Source organism: Coregonus clupeaformis, unplaced genomic scaffold (genome assembly GCF_020615455.1).
Source record: "Coregonus clupeaformis isolate EN_2021a unplaced genomic scaffold, ASM2061545v1 scaf1713, whole genome shotgun sequence".
Taxonomy (NCBI): domain Eukaryota; kingdom Metazoa; phylum Chordata; class Actinopteri; order Salmoniformes; family Salmonidae; genus Coregonus; species Coregonus clupeaformis.
The window spans coordinates 82,501-105,000 of NW_025535167.1; the positions used below are offsets into that span (position 1 = coordinate 82,501).

The 22,500-nt window shown below is 41.2% G+C and overlaps 12 non-coding genes across 12 annotated transcripts; all 12 read left to right on the forward strand.

Annotated features, from left to right (window-relative positions):
* The first annotated feature begins 8,096 nt into the window (after positions 1 to 8,096).
* On the forward strand, positions 8,097 to 8,215 carry LOC123487466. The gene has a single exon (XR_006659777.1). It is a non-coding gene; the product is annotated as a 5S ribosomal RNA (ribosomal RNA).
* A 1,164-nt stretch (positions 8,216 to 9,379) lies between these two features.
* On the forward strand, positions 9,380 to 9,498 carry LOC121565868. Its single transcript, XR_006000715.2, has one exon. It is a non-coding gene; the product is annotated as a 5S ribosomal RNA (ribosomal RNA).
* Positions 9,499 to 10,662: 1,164 nt separating this feature from the next.
* Positions 10,663 to 10,781, forward strand: LOC121565873. Its single transcript, XR_006000720.1, has one exon. It is a non-coding gene; the product is annotated as a 5S ribosomal RNA (ribosomal RNA).
* A 1,162-nt stretch (positions 10,782 to 11,943) lies between these two features.
* On the forward strand, positions 11,944 to 12,062 carry LOC121565874. Its single transcript, XR_006000721.1, has one exon. It is a non-coding gene; the product is annotated as a 5S ribosomal RNA (ribosomal RNA).
* Positions 12,063 to 13,221: 1,159 nt separating this feature from the next.
* Positions 13,222 to 13,340, forward strand: LOC121565875. Its single transcript, XR_006000722.1, has one exon. It is a non-coding gene; the product is annotated as a 5S ribosomal RNA (ribosomal RNA).
* A 1,161-nt stretch (positions 13,341 to 14,501) lies between these two features.
* On the forward strand, positions 14,502 to 14,620 carry LOC121565859. Its single transcript, XR_006000707.1, has one exon. It is a non-coding gene; the product is annotated as a 5S ribosomal RNA (ribosomal RNA).
* Positions 14,621 to 15,781: 1,161 nt separating this feature from the next.
* On the forward strand, positions 15,782 to 15,900 carry LOC121565860. Its single transcript, XR_006000708.1, has one exon. It is a non-coding gene; the product is annotated as a 5S ribosomal RNA (ribosomal RNA).
* A 1,161-nt stretch (positions 15,901 to 17,061) lies between these two features.
* Positions 17,062 to 17,180, forward strand: LOC123487460. The gene has a single exon (XR_006659771.1). It is a non-coding gene; the product is annotated as a 5S ribosomal RNA (ribosomal RNA).
* Positions 17,181 to 18,344: 1,164 nt separating this feature from the next.
* LOC123487461 lies at positions 18,345 to 18,463 on the forward strand. Its single transcript, XR_006659772.1, has one exon. It is a non-coding gene; the product is annotated as a 5S ribosomal RNA (ribosomal RNA).
* A 1,156-nt stretch (positions 18,464 to 19,619) lies between these two features.
* On the forward strand, positions 19,620 to 19,738 carry LOC123487462. Its single transcript, XR_006659773.1, has one exon. It is a non-coding gene; the product is annotated as a 5S ribosomal RNA (ribosomal RNA).
* Positions 19,739 to 20,897: 1,159 nt separating this feature from the next.
* On the forward strand, positions 20,898 to 21,016 carry LOC123487463. The gene has a single exon (XR_006659774.1). It is a non-coding gene; the product is annotated as a 5S ribosomal RNA (ribosomal RNA).
* Positions 21,017 to 22,173: 1,157 nt separating this feature from the next.
* On the forward strand, positions 22,174 to 22,292 carry LOC123487464. The gene has a single exon (XR_006659775.1). It is a non-coding gene; the product is annotated as a 5S ribosomal RNA (ribosomal RNA).
* Positions 22,293 to 22,500: the final 208 nt, after the last annotated feature.

The following is a 22,500-nucleotide window of genomic DNA, read 5'->3' on the forward strand; positions in this document are numbered from 1 at the left end:
TGCAGCCTTTGTTTTTAGTCTAGGAGACAGTCAATGTCTGTAGTCCATTAGGGCACTATAAAATCCCTTCAATGTTTTGCCTGATTCCGTTAATTCCCAAGTTCCCTTTTCTCCGTTTAGATTTCCCCGTTGACCGTTTGTCCCTGTTTTGGCAGGTTTTCGCTCTCAAAAGTACACCTTTTTAATAGCAAAACAGCACAATTGGATGTTCTATGTCCACAACAATGTTTAAACCCTATCAGGTGACCATTTGTGAGGTCTGGGAAAAATGTAAGACATTTAGATGTTGGGGTGTAGTTACCCTTAAATGCAAGCATGCACCAGGAAGAGACCTTTGTTTGGTTAAGCGGTGTTGCTGTAGAACAAATGGCAACTGGAGTGATGCAAATGATCACGGTATAATTCTGCCATGCAGGCATAGGCTACTTTGTAGTTAACATTTACTTGCGAAGGTTTTGGGGAAAGCCATTCCTTCCCTACCAGAAGAAGGTTATCATTAGCATCATCGCTAACGGCTACACAAAGTGTAGACATACGCGCGCACCGCACACATGCACACAGACAGGGGCATTCCTGTGCCGTTTCAGAAAGTTCATGGAAATACGAATCACTGATGCATTTTGTTCATGTCTTATGATTGACTTGGGCAAATGAATGCGTTTTCTAACAAGTTGAATAGATTTAGTTGATTTCTTACTAAGTTCAATAAATGTTTGAATATTGTTGAATTTCGGTTTAATGTCTGGATTCCGTGATTCGGTCCGCAACGCCTATTTTATAGGGCCCTAGTCAATGAACTTGTCATAAATCAACATAGGATATGCCCTCTTCCCCCCCCCAACAAGACTCAAATATATATATATATATATATATATATATATCTATATTGGAAATGTAAGCAGGGGTTGAGCTTCTTCAGTTTGTGTCACAAAGTGGATACGTTTCTGTGTCCCTTTCAGAGTGAGTGACACATTGACTTTATATAGTGTACCAAGAGTTGTTCCCTCGCTTACGGCCATACCAGCCTGAATACGCCCATCCTGATTGGAGAAGTGACGACAGGTGCGAGGTTTGAGCTGTGAGTGAGTGTTTGCTGAAGAGTGTTTGCTCGAGAGCTATTTTTGTTAATTATTTGGATTTCGAAATATATTTTTTGTTTGTTCTTGCAGTTGAATAGTTTTAAGTTTGGTTAGTCTTCCCCCCTTGCAGTTTTGCTGCTTGGGGGAGAGTTTTTCTTTTCGGATTCTTTTTTTGAAGCACTATGACGGACAACATGGAAATGACAAACGGAATGGACAAAGACAACGAAAGGGCGAAACGGAAGAAAAATGAAGATAAAGAAGGAATGAAATATGGCAAAGAATACACGGTGGCAATTGAGTTGGAAGGAGAAGACAAAGTGACGACAATGGAACTACTACGAGCAATTAAGGAGGGGTGTGGAGAGGTGGTGGGATGCCGAATGAAAGGAGAAAAAGAAGTATGAAGTTACGATGAGAAACGGAAAAGGAAAAGAACGTTTAATGGATGGAATATGGATAAAGGACACCAGGATTTTGGCGAGAGATGTTAATGTGAAGGAATTGGTGGTGTCTTTTATGAATCTCCCAGTATATGTAGAAGATAGTGTGATACTGGGTAAGCTGAGTAGATGGGGAGTGGAAGCCGTTTCGGAGATAAGGAGGAGAGTTTGGCCAGGAACGGAGGTGGTTGATGGGACACGTTTTTGCAAAGTCAAGTTCACAGAAAAAGTGACATCATTGCCTTACTCTACAAGAATTGAGACGTTGGAGGGAGCAGAATATTTTAGGGTCCTTCATGACAAGCAGGTCAGAGTGTGTCGGTTGTGTATTCAACCCGGGCACATAGTTAAAGACTGCCCTGAATTTAAGTGTTTCAAATGTGGCAAGCAAGGACACTATGTGAGAGAATGTGTCGGAGAGAGGGAAAGGAATTTCTGTGGTGGATGCAGAAAGAGATTGGCGGAGTGCAACTGTGGAGAGGTTAAGGATGAAGAGGGGAGTCAAGCACTATTCGAGGAAGAAGGTGTATTGTCGCAAGAAGGAGAAGAAGATGGAGGAGAGGACGTGGTGGAGAGTGGAGAGACGGAGGAAGGAAGAAGGGAGAAGGACCAGAAGATGAATGAAATTGGGAGTAGTATGGACTCAGAAATAAGAAGAGGGAGTTTTCAGGAGGAGGGGGGGAGTGGACTGGGGGGAAGCACGGGGGACTCACAGGTATTGGGGGATAGCACAGTACTAACAAGTACCTCGGGGGGTGAAGAAATGGAGAGGGGTTCGAGTTTGAGAACAATAACAGAAACGACAACGACGGCTATACATGAGACGGAGATGAACACGGGGAGCACAACGATGACAATACCAGAGACGGAGATGAAATGGGGAGCACAACGGATGAGGGTGACAAGAAGTTGAGTTGGATGGATAACATGGACTTGGAGGAGATATCGGACACGGATGATGGAGAAAAGAGTGAAAGAACGAGGGAAGGATACAGGAAGAGGAAAGCGGGGGGAAGAGGGGGAGGGAAAGGGTGGAAGAGGAAAGAAACTGGATAACAGGTAGAGGATAATGAAATTATATTTTACTATTTTATTATTTATTAGAATGGTAAATATAATGTCAATAAATGCAAATGGTTTGAGAACAATGGGAAAATTTAATAGAATAGTACAAATGAAGAATTCAGATATTTTATGTATTCAAGAGACGCACTGGGATAATGCATGTGTTTTAGGAGTTAAAAAAAATATGGAGGGATTTTATTTATGTTAACAATGGCAGGGGAAATTCAAGTGGGGTTGCAATTTTATTAAGGAAGGATGTAGTAGAAAATGTGAAGAAGATATATAATGATAATAATGGGAGGATTTTAATTTTGGATTTTGAATATATGAATAGGGTTTTTAGGATTATAAATATTTATGCGCCGAATAATGAGATAGAGCGAAAGAATTTATTTTTAGAAGTAGGGAAATGGTGTAAGGGTAACTGTATTTTAGTAGGGGATTTTAATGTAAAAATGAATAGATTAGATATGAAAAGGGGAGCTATTTTTAGAAATGACGTATCTAGGGGGGTCTTAAGGAAGATTATGTTTGAAAACAGTTTGATTGATATATGGAGGGAGGAGAATCCGAACAAGAGAGGAATTTCTAGAAGGCAGGTGGTTTTAGGGGAGTTGAAACAGACGCGAATAGATCTGGTTTTAGTAAATGAGGGTTTAAGGAATTTTATGAAAGAAATTAAGTATGTTTTTACAGCTTTTAGTGATCATGCGGCGGTGGTATTTTCTTGTGGAGTAAGGACACATACTAAATCTGGTGGGCTGTGGTGTTTAAATAATAGCTTGCTAGAGGAGGAAAATTATATTGAGATGATATCAGAATGTATTGGGGAGGCCAAAAGACAACAGTTAATGGAGGTGAATATGGGGTTGTGGTGGGAGGAGCTGAAAACCAAATGTAAGGAATTGACTATAAAATATGCTGTTAAGAGGAATTATTTTTTGAAAAAGAAGGAGAGGGAACTACGTAAGAAGGTTAAACATGAACTTGAGTGTATAGAAAAGGATGAAGGTCATGGGGTGGAGGATTATTTACTGGCTAAGGATGCACTTGATGAATATGAGAAGAAGAAATGTAATGCGGCGATTGTAAGGAGTAGAGTGCAATATGCGATAGAGGGGGGAAAGGTGTACTTCATTTTTCTTGAATTTAGAAAAAAGAAGACAAGAGAAGATTTATATTACGGAGTTAATTAATGATAAAGGGGAAAAGGTTAATGATTTGGTGGGGATTCTGGATACGGTCGAGAGATATTATGAATGCTTATTTAAAAAAGAAGAGGTTAATGAATCCTGTATGGATAAGGTGCTTGAACATGTGGATACTAAGTTAACAGAAGGGGAAAAAAACATGTGTGATGAAGATATGAGTCTAACTGACATTAAGGAGGCCATATTAGAAGCTAATTGCAATAGGAGTCCGGGGTCTGATGGCCTAACTGCGGAATTTTATAAATCTTTTGCAGATTTGTTGGCTCCAATTTTAAGAAAACTGTATGAATATATTGAAAAGACTCAAGTGGTGCCAGATTCGCTGGCCACAGGAGTTGTAACCATATTGTATAAAAATAAAGGGAGTCGTGAAAATTTGGATAATTATCGACCGTTGACACTTTTAAATTGTGATTATAAGATCTTAGCCAAGGTCTTAGCTAATAGAGTTAAAAAAGTTATGGGAGGAGTAATAGCAGAGACACAAGGATATAGTGTACCAGGGAGGGATATTTCTGACACAGTGGGAACAATAAGGGATGTGATAAAGCATATGGGGGGAGGAAGGGGGGTTTGTGATGAGTTTGGATCTAAATAAGGCTTTTGATAGAGTTGATCATTCCTTTTTACTGCGTACACTTGGGAAATTTGGGTTTGGTGAAAGAATGATAGGTTGGATTAGATTACTGAATGGATATGCAAGGAGTAGAGTAAAATGTAATGGGATTTTAACAGATTCTTTTCCTCTGGAGAGATCTGTTAGGCAGGGATGTCCGTTATCAGCTGCTCTTTATAGTTTATCGGTGGAGCCGCTTGCAGTAATGATTAAAGCAAACAAATTAATTCGAGGTATACGGATACCGGATGGGGGGAGAGTGTTATACAGCAATATGCGGATGATACTACATGTACTGTGATAGATGTTGAAAGTGTGAAGAATGTAATGGAGTGTTTTGAGGTATATGGCAAGGCATCAGGGGCAAAACTTAATGTTGAAAAATCTGAAATAATGTATGTGGGGATAGATGAAAAAAGTGGACTGTGGATTCCCTTTCAAAAAGGCTGAAGGTTATATAAAGACTTTAGGGGTGGTTTTGGGGGTGGATAAAGAAGGGACGAGAGATGAGACATGGACTGGGGGTTTTGAATAAAATAAAACATACTCTATCCTATTGGAAGGCAAGAAAACTGTTCTTGAGGGGGAAGGTGGTGGTGATTAATTCTTTGGTGGCATCCAAATGTATCTATGTTCTAGGTTCGTTGGATATGCCACAATGGGTGTTAAAAGAATTCAATGGTTTGGTTACAGATTTCCTATGGGAGGGGAAGGGGACTAGGATTGCAAGGGCAACTCTTATCTCGGATTTAAAGGATGGGGGGGTTGAAATTGGTGGATTTGGATGTGAAGAGAAAAGCAATGAGAATAAAAACTGTGCAAAAATACTTATATGGGGAGGTAGATTATGGATGGAAAAGGTTTTTTAAACATTTTTTGTACAGAAGTGGGGGGTTGTGAAGAAAGTGGATTATTGATGTCATGGAAGAAGGATATGTTGGAGGGTTTGCCTGAGTTCTATAAAGAGGTGTTCTTGGCATGGGGGGAATTTCTTCCTAAGATTGAGTACACATGTACAAATAAGGACAACATATTTAATCAGCCTGTGTTTTTGAATCCGAAAATAGAGAGTGGTGGGAAGGTGCTGTACAACAAAATGTTCATGAAGGCTGGGTTAATATTGGTAAAAGATTTTCTTTATGAGGTTATACCGGGGTTTTTAAGGGGGCAGGCAATTCTGGATACTGTGTGGGAGGTTGATGATACAGTGGAGAGAAAATTAGTATTGCAGATATATGAAAGAATTAAATTATGCATTCCGGGTGAGTGGATAAAAGTGATAAATGGGGAGGGGGGAATATGAGGACTTGTATGTGCTGCCAAGTCTCTATGTGGGTAAAGGATCGGGGAAACAAGTTTTATCAAAAGTAACACAGAAAAGATTGTACAAGTGTATGTTGAAGTCTGTGTGTGTGAGGCCTGCGGCTGAGAGGATGTGGAGAAAAATGTTTATTGATTTGGATGTTTCTTTGATGTGGGAGAATTTGGTTTTGTTTGGGAATAAACGAAATTGTGAGAACATGGATTTTATGATACGGCATAATCGTATATACACAAATATTATTTTACATCAGATAAACCGCGATGTACGGCGGGAATGTGATGTGTGTATGATGAAGCCAGAGTCTTTGTTGCATTTATTTGTTGAATGTCCAAGGCTGACAGGTTTTTTTAAGGAAGTAAAAATTTTGTTGTGGAGGCACTGGAGAAAAGAGTTTTTAGAAAGTTTTGTATGGGATAGGTTAATATTATTTGGAGTAATGGGGAAATGTTTGGGTGTGAATGTGTACTTGTTGAATATTGTTTTGAGTTTTGTGAGGTATGCAATTTACTGTAGAAGGAATATGAAACATTTTGAAGGGAAAAAGGTGAATGTCTGGGTAATCTTTAAAGCAGGCTTAAGAAAGCAGGTGGAATTAATGTTTAATGCAAAACTAGAGAAATTTGAAAGTATGTTTATAAAGGGGAGTACTTTAGTGTCTATGGAGGAGGGAGGAGGGGGAGTTAGGGTTAACTTCTGAAATGGAGTATGTCTAATGTCTATATTAGATTATGTATTATGTGATAGTAAGAAAAAAAGATGATGAACATTTTGTTGAGGGGTGTGGGTTGTTTGCAAAGGTGGATGGTGGAGGAATCACTTATAATTTTTTGAAAGAATTATTTTGAATATTTTCTTTGTTTATTTTTTATTTGATAGGGGGTGGCTTTTATCTGCCTATTTTGTGGGTGGAATTTGTTATGTCTTAGTCATGTCTGAGTTTTTTTTGTATTTTTATTTCTTTGGGTTCTTTGATTTGATAGGGGGTGAATTGTTCACCTGCCTATGTTAGGATAGTGTCTGCTGTATTGTTCATTGTAATATTGTACTGTAAATATTGTAAAAAATTGAATTTTTTGATAATAAAAAAAAAAAAAAAAAAATACGCCCGATCTCGTCCGATCTCGGAAGCTAAGCAGGGTCGGGCCTGGTTAGTACTTGGATGGGAGACCGCCTGGGAATACCAGGTGCTGTAAGCTTTTTGTCCCAGTAGAGCGTGCTCTTGTGTCATGGAGCAACTGTTTTTATTTATCACCCTAATAATATCATGGATTGTTATTGGACTAAATGCAGTTGTGTGTGCTGCCCTGCCCTGATCAAATCAAATCAAATAATGGACAGTGCGTTTCCCTCAAAATATAGGCAGTACATGCAGCCTTTGTTTTTAGTCTAGGAGACAGTCAATGTCTGTAGTCCATTAGGGCACTATACAATCCCTTCAATGTTTTGCCTGATTCCGTTAATTCCCAAGTTCCCTTTTCTCCGTTTAGATTTCCCCGTTGACCGTTTGTCCCTGTTTTGGCAGGTTTTCGCTCTCAAAAGTACACCTTTTTAATAGCAAAACAGCACAATTGGATGTTCTATGTCCACAACAATGTTTAAACCCTATCAGGTGACCATTTGTGAGGTCTGGGAAAAATGTAAGACATTTAGATGTTGGGGGTGTAGTTACCCTTAAATGCAAGCATGCACCAGGAAGAGACCTTTGTTTGGTTAAGCGGTGTTGCTGTAGAACAAATGGCAACTGGAGTGATGCAAATGATCACGGTATAATTCTGCCAGGCAGGCATAGGCTACTTTGTAGTTAACATTTACTTGCGAAGGTTTTGGGGAAAGCCATTCCTTCCCTACCAGAAGAAGGTTATCATTAGCATCATCGCTAACGGCTACACAAAGTGTAGACATACGCGCGCACCGCACACATGCACACAGACAGGGGCATTCCTGTGCCGTTTCAGAAAGTTCATGGAAATACGAATCACTGATGCATTTTGTTCATGTCTTATGATTGACTTGGGCAAATGAATGCGTTTTCTAACAAGTTGAATAGATTTAGTTGATTTCTTACTAAGTTCAATAAATGTTTGAATATTGTTGAATTTCGGTTTAATGTCTGGATTCCGTGATTCGGTCCGCAACGCCTATTTTATAGGGCCCTAGTCAATGAACTTGTCATAAATCAACATAGGATATGCCCTCTTCCCCCCCCAACAAGACTCAAATATATATATATATATATATTGGAAATGTAAGCAGGGGTTGAGCTTCTTCAGTTTGTGTCACAAAGTGGATACGTTTCTGTGTCCCTTTCAGAGTGAGTGACACATTGACTTTATATAGTGTACCAAGAGTTGTTCCCTCGCTTACGGCCATACCAGCCTGAATACGCCTGATCTCGTCCGATCTCGGAAGCTAAGCAGGGTCGGGCCTGGTTAGTACTTGGATGGGAGACCGCCTGGGAATACCAGGTGCTGTAAGCTTTTTGTCCCAGTAGAGCGTGCTCTTGTGTCATGGAGCAACTGCCTTTTTATTTATCACCCTAATAATATCATGGATTGTTATTGGACTAAATGCAGTTTGTGTGCTGCCCTGCCCTGATCAAATCAAATCAAATAATGGACAGTGCGTTTCCCTCAAAATATAGGCAGTACATGCAGCCTTTGTTTTTAGTCTAGGAGACAGTCAATGTCTGTAGTCCATTAGGGCACTATACAATCCCTTCAATGTTTTGCCTGATTCCGTTAATTCCCAAGTTCCCTTTTCTCCGTTTAGATTTCCCCGTTGACCGTTTGTCCCTGTTTTGGCAGGTTTTCGCTCTCAAAAGTACACCTTTTTAATAGCAAAACAGCACAATTGGATGTTCTATGTCCACAACAATGTTTAAACCCTATCAGGTGACCATTTGTGAGGTCTGGGAAAAATGTAAGACATTTAGATGTTGGGGTGTAGTTACCCTTAAATGCAAGCATGCACCAGGAAGAGACCTTTGTTTGGTTAAGCGGTGTTGCTGTAGAACAAATGGCAACTGGAGTGATGCAAATGATCACGGTATAATTCTGCCATGCAGGCATAGGCTACTTTGTAGTTAACATTTACTTGCGAAGGTTTTGGGGAAAGCCATTCCTTCCCTACCAGAAGAAGGTTATCATTAGCATCATCGCTAACGGCTACACAAAGTGTAGACATACGCGCGCACCGCACACATGCACACAGACAGGGGCATTCCTGTGCCGTTTCAGAAAGTTCATGGAAATACGAATCACTGATGCATTTTGTTCATGTCTTATGATTGACTTGGGCAAATGAATGCGTTTTCTAACAAGTTGAATAGATTTAGTTGATTTCTTACTAAGTTCAATAAATGTTTGAATATTGTTGAATTTCGGTTTAATGTCTGGATTCCGTGATTCGGTCCGCAACGCCTATTTTATAGGGCCCTAGTCAATGAACTTGTCATAAATCAACATAGGATATGCCCTCTTCCCCCCCCCAACAAGACTCAAAATATATATATATATATATATTGGAAATGTAAGCAGGGGTTGAGCTTCTTCAGTTTGTGTCACAAAGTGGATACGTTTCTGTGTCCCTTTCAGAGTGAGTGACACATTGACTTTATATAGTGTACCAAGAGTTGTTCCCTCGCTTACGGCCATACCAGCCTGAATACGCCCGATCTCGTCCGATCTCGGAAGCTAAGCAGGGTCGGGCCTGGTTAGTACTTGGATGGGAGACCGCCTGGGAATACCAGGTGCTGTAAGCTTTTGTCCCAGTAGAGCGTGCTCTTGTGTCATGGAGCAACTGCTTTTTATTTATCACCCTAATAATATCATGGATTGTTATTGGACTAAATGCAGTTTGTGTGTGCTGCCCTGCCCTGATCAAATCAAATCAAATAATGGACAGTGCGTTTCCCTCAAAATATAGGCAGTACATGCAGCCTTTGTTTTTAGTCTAGGAGACAGTCAATGTCTGTAGTCCATTAGGGCACTATACAATCCCTTCAATGTTTTGCCTGATTCCGTTAATTCCCAAGTTCCCTTTTCTCCGTTTAGATTTCCCCGTTGACCGTTTGTCCCTGTTTTGGCAGGTTTTCGCTCTCAAAAGTACACCTTTTTAATAGCAAAACAGCACAATTGGATGTTCTATGTCCACAACAATGTTTAAACCCTATCAGGTGACCATTTGTGAGGTCTGGGAAAAATGTAAGACATTTAGATGTTGGGGGTGTAGTTACCCTTAAATGCAAGCATGCACCAGGAAGAGACCTTTGTTTGGTTAAGCGGTGTTGCTGTAGAACAAATGGCAACTGGAGTGATGCAAATGATCACGGTATAATTCTGCCATGCAGGCATAGGCTACTTTGTAGTTAACATTTACTTGCGAAGGTTTTGGGGAAAGCCATTCCTTCCCTACCAGAAGAAGGTTATCATTAGCATCATCGCTAACGGCTACACAAAGTGTAGACATACGCGCGCACCGCACACATGCACACAGACAGGGGCATTCCTGTGCCGTTTCAGAAAGTTCATGGAAATACGAATCACTGATGCATTTTGTTCATGTCTTATGATTGACTTGGGCAAATGAATGCGTTTTCTAACAAGTTGAATAGATTTAGTTGATTTCTTACTAAGTTCAATAAATGTTTGAATATTGTTGAATTTCGGTTTAATGTCTGGATTCCGTGATTCGGTCCGCAACGCCTATTTTATAGGGCCCTAGTCAATGAACTTGTCATAAATCAACATAGGATATGCCCTCTTCCCCCCCCCAACAAGACTCAAATATATATATATATATATATTGGAAATGTAAGCAGGGGTTGAGCTTCTTCAGTTTGTGTCACAAAGTGGATACGTTTCTGTGTCCCTTTCAGAGTGAGTGACACATTGACTTTATATAGTGTACCAAGAGTTGTTCCCTCGCTTACGGCCATACCAGCCTGAATACGCCCGATCTCGTCCGATCTCGGAAGCTAAGCAGGGTCGGGCCTGGTTAGTACTTGGATGGGAGACCGCCTGGGAATACCAGGTGCTGTAAGCTTTTTGTCCCAGTAGAGCGTGCTCTTGTGTCATGGAGCAACTGCTTTTTATTTATCACCCTAATAATATCATGGATTGTTATTGGACTAAATGCAGTTTGTGTGCTGCCCTGCCCTGATCAAATCAAATCAAATAATGGACAGTGCGTTTCCCTCAAAATATAGGCAGTACATGCAGCCTTTGTTTTTAGTCTAGGAGACAGTCAATGTCTGTAGTCCATTAGGGCACTATACAATCCCTTCAATGTTTTGCCTGATTCCGTTAATTCCCAAGTTCCCTTTTCTCCGTTTAGATTTCCCCGTTGACCGTTTGTCCCTGTTTTGGCAGGTTTTCGCTCTCAAAAGTACACCTTTTTAATAGCAAAACAGCACAATTGGATGTTCTATGTCCACAACAATGTTTAAACCCTATCAGGTGACCATTTGTGAGGTCTGGGAAAAATGTAAGACATTTAGATGTTGGGGTGTAGTTACCCTTAAATGCAAGCATGCACCAGGAAGAGACCTTTGTTTGGTTAAGCGGTGTTGCTGTAGAACAAATGGCAACTGGAGTGATGCAAATGATCACGGTATAATTCTGCCATGCAGGCATAGGCTACTTTGTAGTTAACATTTACTTGCGAAGGTTTTGGGGAAAGCCATTCCTTCCCTACCAGAAGAAGGTTATCATTAGCATCATCGCTAACGGCTACACAAAGTGTAGACATACGCGCGCACCGCACACATGCACACAGACAGGGGCATTCCTGTGCCGTTTCAGAAAGTTCATGGAAATACGAATCACTGATGCATTTTGTTCATGTCTTATGATTGACTTGGGCAAATGAATGCGTTTTCTAACAAGTTGAATAGATTTAGTTGATTTCTTACTAAGTTCAATAAATGTTTGAATATTGTTGAATTTCGGTTTAATGTCTGGATTCCGTGATTCGGTCCGCAACGCCTATTTTATAGGGCCCTAGTCAATGAACTTGTCATAAATCAACATAGGATATGCCCTCTTCCCCCCCCCAACAAGACTCAAATATATATATATATATATATTGGAAATGTAAGCAGGGGTTGAGCTTCTTCAGTTTGTGTCACAAAGTGGATACGTTTCTGTGTCCCTTTCAGAGTGAGTGACACATTGACTTTATATAGTGTACCAAGAGTTGTTCCCTCGCTTACGGCCATACCAGCCTGAATACGCCCGATCTCGTCCGATCTCGGAAGCTAAGCAGGGTCGGGCCTGGTTAGTACTTGGATGGGAGACCGCCTGGGAATACCAGGTGCTGTAAGCTTTTTGTCCCAGTAGAGCGTGCTCTTGTGTCATGGAGCAACTGTTTTTATTTATCACCCTAATAATATCATGGATTGTTATTGGACTAAATGCAGTTTGTGTGCTGCCCTGCCCTGATCAAATCAAATCAAATAATGGACAGTGCGTTTCCCTCAAAATATAGGCAGTACATGCAGCCTTTGTTTTTAGTCTAGGAGACAGTCAATGTCTGTAGTCCATTAGGGCACTATACAATCCCTTCAATGTTTTGCCTGATTCCGTTAATTCCCAAGTTCCCTTTTCTCCGTTTAGATTTCCCCGTTGACCGTTTGTCCCTGTTTTGGCAGGTTTTCGCTCTCAAAAGTACACCTTTTTAATAGCAAAACAGCACAATTGGATGTTCTATGTCCACAACAATGTTTAAACCCTATCAGGTGACCATTTGTGAGGTCTGGGAAAAATGTAAGACATTTAGATGTTGGGGTGTAGTTACCCTTAAATGCAAGCATGCACCAGGAAGAGACCTTTGTTTGGTTAAGCGGTGTTGCTGTAGAACAAATGGCAACTGGAGTGATGCAAATGATCACGGTATAATTCTGCCATGCAGGCATAGGCTACTTTGTAGTTAACATTTACTTGCGAAGGTTTTGGGGAAAGCCATTCCTTCCCTACCAGAAGAAGGTTATCATTAGCATCATCGCTAACGGCTACACAAAGTGTAGACATACGCGCGCACCGCACACATGCACACAGACAGGGGCATTCCTGTGCCGTTTCAGAAAGTTCATGGAAATACGAATCACTGATGCATTTTGTTCATGTCTTATGATTGACTTGGGCAAATGAATGCGTTTTCTAACAAGTTGAATAGATTTAGTTGATTTCTTACTAAGTTCAATAAATGTTTGAATATTGTTGAATTTCGGTTTAATGTCTGGATTCCGTGATTCGGTCCGCAACGCCTATTTTATAGGGCCCTAGTCAATGAACTTGTCATAAATCAACATAGGATATGCCCTCTTCCCCCCAACAAGACTCAAAATATATATATATATATATATTGGAAATGTAAGCAGGGGTTGAGCTTCTTCAGTTTGTGTCACAAAGTGGATACGTTTCTGTGTCCCTTTCAGAGTGAGTGACACATTGACTTTATATAGTGTACCAAGAGTTGTTCCCTCGCTTACGGCCATACCAGCCTGAATACGCCCGATCTCGTCCGATCTCGGAAGCTAAGCAGGGTCGGGCCTGGTTAGTACTTGGATGGGAGACCGCCTGGGAATACCAGGTGCTGTAAGCTTTTTGTCCCAGTAGAGCGTGCTCTTGTGTCATGGAGCAACTGCTTTTTATTTATCACCCTAATAATATCATGGATTGTTATTGGACTAAATGCAGTTTGTGTGCTGCCCTGCCCTGATCAAATCAAATCAAATAATGGACAGTGCGTTTCCCTCAAAATATAGGCAGTACATGCAGCCTTTGTTTTTAGTCTAGGAGACAGTCAATGTCTGTAGTCCATTAGGGCACTATACAATCCCTTCAATGTTTTGCCTGATTCCGTTAATTCCCAAGTTCCCTTTTCTCCGTTTAGATTTCCCCGTTGACCGTTTGTCCCTGTTTTGGCAGGTTTTCGCTCTCAAAAGTACACCTTTTTAATAGCAAAACAGCACAATTGGATGTTCTATGTCCACAACAATGTTTAAACCCTATCAGGTGACCATTTGTGAGGTCTGGGAAAAATGTAAGACATTTAGATGTTGGGGTGTAGTTACCCTTAAATGCAAGCATGCACCAGGAAGAGACCTTTGTTTGGTTAAGCGGTGTTGCTGTAGAACAAATGGCAACTGGAGTGATGCAAATGATCACGGTATAATTCTGCCATGCAGGCATAGGCTACTTTGTAGTTAACATTTACTTGCGAAGGTTTTGGGGAAAGCCATTCCTTCCCTACCAGAAGAAGGTTATCATTAGCATCATCGCTAACGGCTACACAAAGTGTAGACATACGCGCGCACCGCACACATGCACACAGACAGGGGCATTCCTGTGCCGTTTCAGAAAGTTCATGGAAATACGAATCACTGATGCATTTTGTTCATGTCTTATGATTGACTTGGGCAAATGAATGCGTTTTCTAACAAGTTGAATAGATTTAGTTGATTTCTTACTAAGTTCAATAAATGTTTGAATATTGTTGAATTTCGGTTTAATGTCTGGATTCCGTGATTCGGTCCGCAACGCCTATTTTATAGGGCCCTAGTCAATGAACTTGTCATAAATCAACATAGGATATGCCCTCTTCCCCCCCAACAAGACTCAAAATATATATATATATATATATTGGAAATGTAAGCAGGGGTTGAGCTTCTTCAGTTTGTGTCACAAAGTGGATACGTTTCTGTGTCCCTTTCAGAGTGAGTGACACATTGACTTTATATAGTGTACCAAGAGTTGTTCCCTCGCTTACGGCCATACCAGCCTGAATACGCCCGATCTCGTCCGATCTCGGAAGCTAAGCAGGGTCGGGCCTGGTTAGTACTTGGATGGGAGACCGCCTGGGAATACCAGGTGCTGTAAGCTTTTTGTCCCAGTAGAGCGTGCTCTTGTGTCATGGAGCAACTGCTTTTTATTTATCACCCTAATAATATCATGGATTGTTATTGGACTAAATGCAGTTTGTGTGCTGCCCTGCCCTGATCAAATCAAATCAAATAATGGACAGTGCGTTTCCCTCAAAATATAGGCAGTACATGCAGCCTTTGTTTTTAGTCTAGGAGACAGTCAATGTCTGTAGTCCATTAGGGCACTATACAATCCCTTCAATGTTTTGCCTGATTCCGTTAATTCCCAAGTTCCCTTTTCTCCGTTTAGATTTCCCCGTTGACCGTTTGTCCCTGTTTTGGCAGGTTTTCGCTCTCAAAAGTACACCTTTTTAATAGCAAAACAGCACAATTGGATGTTCTATGTCCACAACAATGTTTAAACCCTATCAGGTGACCATTTGTGAGGTCTGGGAAAAATGTAAGACATTTAGATGTTGGGGTGTAGTTACCCTTAAATGCAAGCATGCACCAGGAAGAGACCTTTGTTTGGTTAAGCGGTGTTGCTGTAGAACAAATGGCAACTGGAGTGATGCAAATGATCACGGTATAATTCTGCCAGGCAGGCATAGGCTACTTTGTAGTTAACATTTACTTGCGAAGGTTTTGGGGAAAGCCATTCCTTCCCTACCAGAAGAAGGTTATCATTAGCATCATCGCTAACGGCTACACAAAGTGTAGACATACGCGCGCACCGCACACATGCACACAGACAGGGGCATTCCTGTGCCGTTTCAGAAAGTTCATGGAAATACGAATCACTGATGCATTTTGTTCATGTCTTATGATTGACTTGGGCAAATGAATGCGTTTTCTAACAAGTTGAATAGATTTAGTTGATTTCTTACTAAGTTCAATAAATGTTTGAATATTGTTGAATTTCGGTTTAATGTCTGGATTCCGTGATTCGGTCCGCAACGCCTATTTTATAGGGCCCTAGTCAATGAACTTGTCATAAATCAACATAGGATATGCCCTCTTCCCCCCCCCAACAAGACTCAAATATATATATATATATATTGGAAATGTAAGCAAGGGGTTGAGCTTCTTCAGTTTGTGTCACAAAGTGGATACGTTTCTGTGTCCCTTTCAGAGTGAGTGACACATTGACTTTATATAGTGTACCAAGAGTTGTTCCCTCGCTTACGGCCATACCAGCCTGAATACGCCCGATCTCGTCCGATCTCGGAAGCTAAGCAGGGTCGGGCCTGGTTAGTACTTGGATGGGAGACCGCCTGGGAATACCAGGTGCTGTAAGCTTTTTGTCCCAGTAGAGCGTGCTCTTGTGTCATGGAGCAACTGTTTTTATTTATCACCCTAATAATATCATGGATTGTTATTGGACTAAATGCAGTTTGTGTGCTGCCCTGCCCTGATCAAATCAAATCAAATAATGGACAGTGCGTTTCCCTCAAAATATAGGCAGTACATGCAGCCTTTGTTTTTAGTCTAGGAGACAGTCAATGTCTGTAGTCCATTAGGGCACTATAAAATCCCTTCAATGTTTTGCCTGATTCCGTTAATTCCCAAGTTCCCTTTTCTCCGTTTAGATTTCCCCGTTGACCGTTTGTCCCTGTTTTGGCAGGTTTTCGCTCTCAAAAGTACACCTTTTTAATAGCAAAACAGCACAATTGGATGTTCTATGTCCACAACAATGTTTAAACCCTATCAGGTGACCATTTGTGAGGTCTGGGAAAAATGTAAGACATTTAGATGTTTGGGGTGTAGTTACCCTTAAATGCAAGCATGCACCAGGAAGAGACCTTTGTTTGGTTAAGCGGTGTTGCTGTAGAACAAATGGCAACTGGAGTGATGCAAATGATCACGGTATAATTCTGCCATGCAGGCATAGGCTACTTTGTAGTTAACATTTACTTGCGAAGGTTTTGGGGAAAGCCATTCCTTCCCTACCAGAAGAAGGTTATCATTAGCATCATCGCTAACGGCTACACAAAGTGTAGACATACGCGCGCACCGCACACATGCACACAGACAGGGGCATTCCTGTGCCGTTTCAGAAAGTTCATGGAAATACGAATCACTGATGCATTTTGTTCATGTCTTATGATTGACTTGGGCAAATGAATGCGTTTTCTAACAAGTTGAATAGATTTAGTTGATTTCTTACTAAGTTCAATAAATGTTTGAATATTGTTGAATTTCGGTTTAATGTCTGGATTCCGTGATTCGGTCCGCAACGCCTATTTTATAGGGCCCTAGTCAATGAACTTGTCATAAATCAACATAGGATATGCCCTCTTCCCCCCCCAACAAGACTCAAATATATATATATATATATATTGGAAATGTAAGCAGGGGTTGAGCTTCTTCAGTTTGTGTCACAAAGTGGATACGTTTCTGTGTCCCTTTCAGAGTGAGTGACACATTGACTTTATATAGTGTACCAAGAGTTGTTCCCTCGCTTACGGCCATACCAGCCTGAATACGCCCGATCTCGTCCGATCTCGGAAGCTAAGCAGGGTCGGGCCTGGTTAGTACTTGGATGGGAGACCGCCTGGGAATACCAGGTGCTGTAAGCTTTTTGTCCCAGTAGAGCGTGCTCTTGTGTCATGGAGCAACTGTTTTTATTTATCACCCTAATAATATCATGGATTGTTATTGGACTAAATGCAGTTTGTGTGCTGCCCTGCCCTGATCAAATCAAATCAAATAATGGACAGTGCGTTTCCCTCAAAATATAGGCAGTACATGCAGCCTTTGTTTTTAGTCTAGGAGACAGTCAATGTCTGTAGTCCATTAGGGCACTATAAAATCCCTTCAATGTTTTGCCTGATTCCGTTAATTCCCAAGTTCCCTTTTCTCCGTTTAGATTTCCCCGTTGACCGTTTGTCCCTGTTTTGGCAGGTTTTCGCTCTCAAAAGTACACCTTTTTAATAGCAAAACAGCACAATTGGATGTTCTATGTCCACAACAATGTTTAAACCCTATCAGGTGACCATTTGTGAGGTCTGGGAAAAATGTAAGACATTTAGATGTTGGGGTGTAGTTACCCTTAAATGCAAGCATGCACCAGGAAGAGACCTTTGTTTGGTTAAGCGGTGTTGCTGTAGAACAAATGGCAACTGGAGTGATGCAAATGATCACGGTATAATTCTGCCATGCAGGCATAGGCTACTTTGTAGTTAACATTTACTTGCGAAGGTTTTGGGGAAAGCCATTCCTTCCCTACCAGAAGAAGGTTATCATTAGCATCATCGCTAACGGCTACACAAAGTGTAGACATACGCGCGCACCGCACACATGCACACAGACAGGGGCATTCCTGTGCCGTTTCAGAAAGTTCATGGAAATACGAATCACTGATGCATTTTGTTCATGTCTTATGATTGACTTGGGCAAATGAATGCGTTTTCTAACAAGTTGAATAGATTTAGTTGATTTCTTACTAAGTTCAATAAATGTTTGAATATTGTTGAATTTCGGTTTAATGTCTGGATTCCGTGATTCGGTCCGCAACGCCTATTTTATAGGGCCCTAGTCAATGAACTTGTCATAAATCAACATAGGATATGCCCTCTTCCCCCCCCCCAACAAGACTCAATTTATATATATATATATATATTGGAAATGTAAGCAAGGGGTTGAGCTTCTTCAGTTTGTGTCACAAAGTGGATACGTTTCTGTGTCCCTTTCAGAGTGAGTGACACATTGACTTTATATAGTGTACCAAGAGTTGTTCCCTCGCTTACGGCCATACCAGCCTGAATACGCCCGATCTCGTCCGATCTCGGAAGCTAAGCAGGGTCGGGCCTGGTTAGTACTTGGATGGGAGACCGCCTGGGAATACCAGGTGCTGTAAGCTTTTTGTCCCAGTAGAGCGTGCTCTTGTGTCATGGAGCAACTGTTTTTATTTATCACCCTAATAATATCATGGATTGTTATTGGACTAAATGCAGTTTGTGTGCTGCCCTGCCCTGTCAAATCAAATCAAATAATGGACAGTGCGTTTCCCTCAAAATATAGGCAGTACATGCAGCCTTTGTTTTTAGTCTAGGAGACAGTCAATGTCTGTAGTCCATTAGGGCACTATAAAATCCCTTCAATGTTTTGCCTGATTCCGTTAATTCCCAAGTTCCCTTTTCTCCGTTTAGATTTCCCCGTTGACCGTTTGTCCCTGTTTTGGCAGGTTTTCGCTCTCAAAAGTACACCTTTTTAATAGCAAAACAGCACAATTGGATGTTCTATGTCCACAACAATGTTTAAACCCTATCAGGTGACCATTTGTGAGGTCTGGGAAAAATGTAAGACATTTAGATGTTGGGGTGTAGTTACCCTTAAATGCAAGCATGCACCAGGAAGAGACCTTTGTTTGGTTAAGCGGTGTTGCTGTAGAACAAATGGCAACTGGAGTGATGCAAATGATCACGGTATAATTCTGCCATGCAGGCATAGGCTACTTTGTAGTTAACATTTACTTGCGAAGGTTTTGGGGAAAGCCATTCCTTCCCTACCAGAAGAAGGTTATCATTAGCATCATCGCTAACGGCTACACAAAGTGTAGACATACGCGCGCACCGCACACATGCACACAGACAGGGGCATTCCTGTGCCGTTTCAGAAAGTTCATGGAAATACGAATCACTGATGCATTTTGTTCATGTCTTATGATTGACTTGGGCAAATGAATGCGTTTTCTAACAAGTTGAATAGATTTAGTTGATTTCTTACTAAGTTCAATAAATGTTTGAATATTGTTGAATTTCGGTTTAATGTCTGGATTCCGTGATTCGGTCCGCAACGCCTATTTTATAGGGCCCTAGTCAATGAACTTGTCATAAATCAACATAGGATATGCCCTCTTCCCCCCCAACAAGACTCAAATATATATATATATATATTGGAAATGTAAGCAGGGGTTGAGCTTCTTCAGTTTGTGTCACAAAGTGGATACGTTTCTGTGTCCCTTTCAGAGTGAGTGACACATTGACTTTATATAGTGTACCAAGAGTTGTTCCCTCGCTTACGGCCATACCAGCCTGAATACGCCCGATCTCGTCCGATCTCGGAAGCTAAGCAGGGTCGGGCCTGGTTAGTACTTGGATGGGAGACCGCCTGGGAATACCAGGTGCTGTAAGCTTTTTGTCCCAGTAGAGCGTGCTCTTGTGTCATGGAGCAACTGCTTTTTATTTATCACCCTAATAATATCATGGATTGTTATTGGACTAAATGCAGTTTGTGTGCTGCCCTGCCCTGAAAATCAAATCAAATAATGGACAGTGCGTTTCCCTCAAAATATAGGCAGTACATGCAGCCTTTGTTTTTAGTCTAGGAGACAGTCAATGTCTGTAGTCCATTAGGGCACTATACAATCCCTTCAATGTTTTGCCTGATTCCGTTAATTCCCAAGTTCCCTTTTCTCCGTTTAGATTTCCCCGTTGACCGTTTGTCCCTGTTTTGGCAGGTTTTCGCTCTCAAAAGTACACCTTTTTAATAGCAAAACAGCACAATTGGATGTTCTATGTCCACAACAATGTTTAAACCCTATCAGGTGACCATTTGTGAGGTCTGGGAAAAATGTAAGACATTTAGATTTTGGGGTGTAGTTACCCTTAAATGCAAGCATGCACCAGGAAGAGACCTTTGTTTGGTTAAGCGGTGTTGCTGTAGAACAAATGGCCACTGGAGTGATGCAAATGATCACGGTATAATTCTGCCAGGCAGGCATAGGCTACTTTGTAGTTAACATTTACTTGCGAAGGTTTTGGGGAAAGCCATTCCTTCCCTACCAGAAGAAGGTTATCATTAGCATCATCGCTAACGGCTACACAAAGTGTAGACATACGCGCGCACCGCACACATGCACACAGACAGGGGCATTCCTGTGCCGTTTCAGAAAGTTCATGGAAATACGAATCACTGATGCATTTTGTTCATGTCTTATGATTGACTTGGGCAAATGAATGCGTTTTCTAACAAGTTGAATAGATTTAGTTGATTTCTTACTAAGTTCAATAAATGTTTGAATATTGTTGAATTTCGGTTTAATGTCTGGATTCCGTGATTCGGTCCGCAACGCCTATTTTATAGGGCCCTAGTCAATGAACTTGTCATAAATCAACATAGGATATGCCCTCTTCCCCCCCAACAAGACTCAAATATATATATATATATTTATATGGAAATGTAAGCAGGGGTTGAGCTTCTTCAGTTTGTGTCACAAAGTGGATACGTTTCTGTGTCCCTTTCAGAGTGAGTGACACATTGACTTTATATAGTGTACCAAGAGTTGTTCCCTCGCTTACGGCCATACCAGCCTGAATACGCCCGATCTCGTCCGATCTCGGAAGCTAAGCAGGGTCGGGCCTGGTTAGTACTTGGATGGGAGACCGCCTGGGAATACCAGGTGCTGTAAGCTTTTTGTCCCAGTAGAGCGTGCTCTTGTGTCATGGAGCAACTGCTTTTTATTTATCACCCTAATAATATCATGGATTGTTATTGGACTAAATGCAGTTTGTGTGCTGCCCTGCCCTGATCAAATCAAATCAAATAATGGACAGTGCGTTTCCCTCAAAATATAGGCAGTACATGCAGCCTTTGTTTTTAGTCTAGGAGACAGTCAATGTCTGTAGTCCATTAGGGCACTATAAAATCCCTTCAATGTTTTGCCTGATTCCGTTAATTCCCAAGTTCCCTTTTCTCCGTTTAGATTTCCCCGTTGACCGTTTGTCCCTGTTTTGGCAGGTTTTCGCTCTCAAAAGTACACCTTTTTAATAGCAAAACAGCACAATTGGATGTTCTATGTCCACAACAATGTTTAAACCCTATCAGGTGACCATTTGTGAGGTCTGGGAAAAATGTAAGACATTTAGATTTTGGGGTGTAGTTACCCTTAAATGCAAGCGTGCACCAGGAAGAGACCTTTGTTTGGTTAAGCGGTGTTGCTGTAGAACAAATGGCCACTGGAGTGATGCAAATGATCACGGTATAATTCTGCCATGCAGGCATAGGCTACTTTGTAGTTAACATTTACTTGCGAAGGTTTTGGGGAAAGCCATTCCTTCCCTACCAGAAGAAGGTTATCATTAGCATCATCGCTAACGGCTACACAAAGTGTAGACATACGCGCGCACCGCACACATGCACACAGACAGGGGCATTCCTGTGCCGTTTCAGAAAGTTCATGGAAATACGAATCACTGATGCATTTTGTTCATGTCTTATGATTGACTTGGGCAAATGAATGCGTTTTCTAACAAGTTGAATAGATTTAGTTGATTTCTTACTAAGTTCAATAAATGTTTGAATATTGTTGAATTTCGGTTTAATGTCTGGATTCCGTGATTCGGTCCGCAACGCCTATTTTATAGGGCCCTAGTCAATGAACTTGTCATAAATCAACATAGGATATGCCCTCTTCCCCCCAACAAGACTCAAATATATATATATATATATTGGAAATGTAAGCAGGGGTTGAGCTTCTTCAGTTTGTGTCACAAAGTGGATACGTTTCTGTGTCCCTTTCAGAGTGAGTGACACATTGACTTTATATAGTGTACCAAGAGTTGTTCCCTCGCTTACGGCCATACCAGCCTGAATACGCCCGATCTCGTCCGATCTCGGAAGCTAAGCAGGGTCGGGCCTGGTTAGTACTTGGATGGGAGACCGCCTGGGAATACCAGGTGCTGTAAGCTTTTTGTCCCAGTAGAGCGTGCTCTTGTGTCATGGAGCAACTGCTTTTTATTTATCACCCTAATAATATCATGGATTGTTATTGGACTAAATGCAGTTTGTGTGCTGCCCTGCCCTGATCAAATCAAATCAAATAATGGACAGTGCGTTTCCCTCAAAATATAGGCAGTACATGCAGCCTTTGTTTTTAGTCTAGGAGACAGTCAATGT